The sequence below is a fragment of the Danio rerio genome, chromosome 18 (genome assembly GCF_052040795.2).
Source record: "Danio rerio strain M-AB ecotype USA chromosome 18, GRCz13ab, whole genome shotgun sequence".
NCBI classification, from domain to species: Eukaryota; Metazoa; Chordata; class Actinopteri; order Cypriniformes; family Danionidae; genus Danio; species Danio rerio.
In genome coordinates, this window is record NC_141038.1 from 6,980,669 (window position 1) to 6,986,705 (window position 6,037).

Genomic DNA, 6,037 nt, shown 5'->3' on the forward strand with positions numbered 1-6,037 from the left:
AAAATGACAGGCCTCTCATGGCATTAAATGAAATGCTGAATATGAAACCTTGTGCTTTCCCATTTCTTGCGCAGCGAATTAACTTTGGCTCTCGTTTGAGTTTGGATTTATAAAAGCTTTTAAAAAAATAATTTGCACTGAGTCGTTCTTATGAAGTCTTGTTTTTTTTTTCCATTGCAGTGGGGTTCGTGGCATTAGTGGGATGTTTAATAATTCAGGTTTAGTCAAAGATGTTTTGTGGTGTGTATCTGAGTCATTATGAGCTGCTCTCAGTCTGGCCGGATGACAGAATCATTTGCACCTCAATGCACTTCACTATACTACAAGAGGCAGAAAACAAAAAGGGCTGGCCTTAATTTTACACTTCACAAGAGTTTAACATAATTGCAACGTAATTTAATCTTTTTAATTGGAAAATGACATTTGGTCACATCCGAGAAATGAATAGTTTGCTTGTATGTTTGTTTCAGGAAATAAAGCTTTGAATAGCCTTCAGTAGTATTAGGTTTAGATGTATTAGGATCAATGGATAAAGTAAGTAAGTAAGTAAGTAAGTAAGTATTTAAGTATATCAGTATTTATTTATTTATTTATTCTTTTATATATTTATATTTTATATTTGTATTTTAATATTTGTTTGCTTATTTATTTATATTTTATTTCATATTAAATTTTTTATTTACTTATTTATTTATATTTATTTTTTTTATTGACATTTTATTTTATATTAAATTTTTTATTACTTATTTATGTATTTATATATATATTTTTATTTTATTTATTTACTTATATTTTATTTCATTATTTTATTATTATTTATTTAATTCTATATTTTATTTTATTTTTTGTATTTTTATTGTTTATTTTTATTATTTATTTATATGTATATTTTTATTTTATTTTATTTTTGTTTGATAATTTATTAAAATTGTAATTTATATTTAAATTTAAAATTATTTTAATATTATTGTAGCCAATTAAACTTAAACTATAATATAATATAAAATAATATTTAAAGTAATATAATATAATATAATATAATATAATATAATATAATATAATATAATATAATATAATATAATATAATATAATATAATACACAGTGGTTCAGTGGTTAGCAAGAAGATCACTGGTTCGAGTCCCGGCTCAGTCAGTTGGCATTTCTATGGCAATACTATCGTCAAATACTAATATTATTGCAAAATGCTACTAAAATTAAAATTAATCTATATATTAATGTGAATTATATATAATTCATATTATGTTGATATTAATATTATAAATAATAAAAAAGAAATTAATTAAAATATATGTACATAATTACAAACTCAATAATTTTAAAATATATAAATTAATTATAATTATACATTTTTTAAATTCTGTATAAATTATAGGTTATAAAATGAATACAACCACCATAGATAAGTAGTTATTTAATATTTTATTTATTTCTTTATTTTGTTTTGTTATTTATCTTGACATTAATAAAAATTAGAACCTAACATTTATCTTAACAAATATTTTATAATTCATTTATAATTGTTTTAGACTGATGAGTAACCTCTGTTCAGGTTTTTATAACATTCATGTTATGTATATGGCCCTAATAAACACAACATGTAAATATGAGAGTGATTTTGCTAATATAGCGTGATGATATGATGAGATGTTTTCACATGTGGTGTGTTTGTGTGGTGTGTGTGTGTGTGTGTGTGTGTGTGTGTGCTGGATGAGCTTTTCTCTGATCTGAAATGCACTGTGGATCATGTTGAGTTAAGCTCAGCTGCTGCTCATTGGTGAGAAGAGATGCAGTCTGGGAAATGGAGAGAAGCTCCGGCTCCAAGCTTCAGCCTTTAATCTGCTTTAGGCTTCTGCTAGTGCGTGCCTGTTTATTTTTATTTGTTTATTTATTTATTTATTTATTTATTTATTTGTCGGGCAGACGGCTGGAATTGAGGATCACTGTTGGGCCTCACAGTGTGGAGGTGTTTACCAGGAAATGCTTTTAAAGGAAACCTGATGAAGCATTAAAGCGAGGCAAAACAATGATTTTCACGCACCTGTCAGTTCTGAATATTTTGGCTCTATTTAAAGTGTTTCTTCCTTGCGTAATGCCAAGAAAACAACAAAAATACAATTTTAATAGTTTCTTCTATTAATATGTGTCTGTTGATTTCTATTACACTGCATATTTGAATGGCTGTTTCTTATATATTCTAAATCTCCACTTTGACAGATTTTTATATACACCAAATGCATCTATATTCTAAAGGTTTCTACAGAGGTTTATTTATATACACAATTTGCTAGATTATATAAAAAATTAAAGTTTACAACAATTGGGACTTTTTATTTAATTTTATTTATTTATTTAGTTTTACTTTATTTTATTATTTTTATTGATTTAGTTTTGTGTATTATTTTATTTTAGTTTTATTTTATTTTTTATTATTTTTAATTTAGTTTTATTTAATTCTTTATTATTTTTATTTTGTTTAATTTTATTTATTTATTTTGTTTGATTTTATTTTGTTTTATTTTACTTCATTTTATTATTTTTATTTTGTTTTATTTTATTTATTTATTATAATTTTTATTTAATTTTATTATTTTTATTTATTTATTTTTATTTAGTTTTATTGTTTTATTTTATTGAATTTTTTGGTTTTATTTCTTTTTTTCTTTTGTTTTATTTTATTTAATTATTTTTTATGTATATTTATTTATTTTTATTGTTTTATTTACTTAAATTTTGTTTTGTTTTATTTTTATTTTTTTTATTTTATTGTTCATTATTTATTTATTTTATATTATATTATTTTATGAATTATGAAGTGATTAAATAAAGTCTCCCAAAATCACCTCTTAAAAAAATCACTGTAATGAGTCAAGAAAGAAAGAAAGAAAGAGTCCCAAACCTAACTTCAGATTTTTTCACTAGGAGTATGTGCAAATTAAAAAAAGAATCTCATTTGCATATTTGCACTTTATAAAACTTGTAGTATAAAGTATTTTGGCATTTATAATACAATGAAACAACTGGGAATGTGTATTGAAAATTACACAAGTTTCGTAACAAGGTGAACCAAAGGTGAAGGTAAAAAAAGATGGAGGTTTGTGCGCCACCCAGTGGTCAATTATGGCATCACAAACAGAGGCCTTTTCTCTTTATTGCTAGTTGAATTATTATTGTCTATATTTTATTCATTTTCCTTCTGCTTATTTTATACCCTTAATTTATCAGGGATTGCCACAGGGGAATGAACCGCCAACTTATCCAGCATATGTTTTATGCAGTGTATGCCCTTCCAGCTGCAACCCATCAATGGGAAACAACCGTACACACTCTCACACACATAGAAGAACATGCAACTCCACACATGCCAACTGTTTCCAGCTAGGGCTCGAACCAGCGACCTTCTTGCTGTGAGGCGATTGTGCTACCCACTGCACCACCATAATATAATATAATATAATATAATATAATATAATATAATATAATATAATATAATATAATATAATATAATATAATATAATATTCATTCATCTTCTTTTCAGCTTAGTCCCTTTATTAATCTGGGGTCGCCACAATGGAATGAACCGCCAACTTATCCAGCACGTTTTACTCTGCGGATGACCTTTTGGCTGCAACCGATCTCTGGGAAACACCCATACACACTCATTCACAATCATACACTATGGACAATTTTACCTTACCCAATTCACCATCACCGCATGTCTTTGGACTGTGAGTGAAACTGGAGCACCCGGAGGAAGCCCACAGGAACTCAGGGAGAACATGCAAACTCCACACAGAAAAGCCAACTGATCCAGCCGAGGCTCGAACCAGCGACCTTCTTGCTGTGAGGTGACAGCACTACCTACTGCGCCATAGTGTTCCCTAATATAATATAATATAATAAAATATAATATAATATAATATAAATACATAATTTATATTCCGTTGAATTACGATGAAGTACAGCCATGACTAAAATATTATGTGAAATACTAATATTATTGTAGAATTTTCATTTCTTTTTTACAATTTCTTTGTAGTTTAAATCAATAAGATAATCACTGGACATGATTGATCAATAATTAAAATCAATAAAATAAACAATTTGATATTAAATAATGTGATAAAGACTTCAAATGAATAATGTTTTCATCATATAAATATAAAAGCAATATCACACTCGTAGCAGTGCAATATGGCTGTATATCAGCACTGGTGGGAGGCATGCGTTGGCTCAAGGCTGCAGGCGCACGCGCAGTGCCACGCATTTCAGAATTCTAAACATTGGTTTCTATCAGGGTACACGCCAGCGTTGCAAGTCAGAGGCTGTCCGCAGCACCCAGCCACGACTCAGGACACTGTTCATATTTCTGGCGTGCCACAGATCTAATTAGTTTCATTTTGAATAGCATGCGAATGTGCGCGTCTGGTGTGCGATACTTTCAACTGTCAAGTACGCGCCGTCTCGCAACGATGAGCGGCGGATCTGGTGTGACGTCCTTTAGTATCCCACCAGTGATGATATACAGCCATATCGCACTGTTACGAGTGTGATATTGCAATTATACAGCAGTTCGATAGTATAATCGTGCATATGAAAAAGAAAATCAAATAGAGTCTCAAAACCTCTTTTGTATGAGGAACTACTTTCTTCCGCCATTCATTCCCTGCAGCTGACGTCATAACAGCAGAAGCCGTTGCTCCATCACCGACATAACTTTAGAACTAGTGTTAGAATAATTCTCTAGCGTAATGTCTAAAGTGACGACAAAACAGGTGATTTTGCTCACACTTTAAGATAATAAGGCTGAACGGCATGAAATGCCATCAGTCTACAGAGATTTTCTAATAATTCTATATTCAATGAGCTCTATGCACAGCAAGAGTTTTAAAGCTAATGATAAACTTCCGTTAAAAGCTTAATGTGACTATTTTTTCAATTTCACAAGCTTGTTTTTACAGCGCAGAACATCTACTGAAAATATATAAAATAAACTGTCATATTTTAAACAATTTTAACCCAGAGAAGGGTTGTGGCTGGAAGGGCCTCCGCTGCGTAAAAATATGCTGGATAAGTTGGCGGTTCATTCCGCTGTGGCGACTCCGGATTAATAAAGGGACTAAGCCGACAAGAAAATGAATGAATGAATTAATATTTTAAACACATGGTGGGGGAAAATGGAATTTAACGCAGTGCTTCTTGTCAGATCTGAGACCCACTTCATATTGTATATCTAAGAGGAAGTGAAGATAGCTGATTAAATCAAATCTTAAACGTGACAATTTTGTAATGGGAAGACAGTTCAGCTGAAGCCCTTGGGCTGCCTGGCTGAAAATTAAAAGTCCACAATAATTAACCCTGATAAACCCAAAGCAAAGCAAACACTACCAGTGTTTATGGTATAAATGCAGCACTACAAAATACGAAAGGGAGATATCAACTTAGAATGTCTCTTACCTGATTTATAATGATTTGTTCAGCTGTAGTTTGAAACTTGCGCTGAGGAAATGCTGTTTTTTCTCCTCTAAGGACTTGATATGCGATCTCTGTCGCTGTCTTGTGGCGGAACGCCAACCATCACTTTCTTTGTTCTGCGGCTGGATATCATTGCGAGGCGAGGCTGATCTAGCATGCTGCTAGCACTGAATCTGTTGCTCCAAAATGATAAATATTAAAAATAGGCACTATGCGTATTAATAAACTACATAGTTGCAATCTAAACAACTATATTCTTGACTAAAAAAGGCCTCAAAAGTACATTATGTGTCAAACAGCTGCAATATTTGACAAACTGTAGAGCAGGGGTCACCAATCCTGGTCCTGGAGGGTCGGTGTCCCTGCAGGGTTTAGCTCCAACTTGCCTCAACACACCTGCCTGGATGTTTCAAGTATACCTAGTAAGGCCTTGATTAGCTTGTTCAGGTGTGTTTGATTAGGGTTGGAGCTAAAATCTGCAGGACACCGGCCTTCCAGGAACAAGTTTGGTGACCACTGCTGTAGAGTGTCCTGTGCTTGTC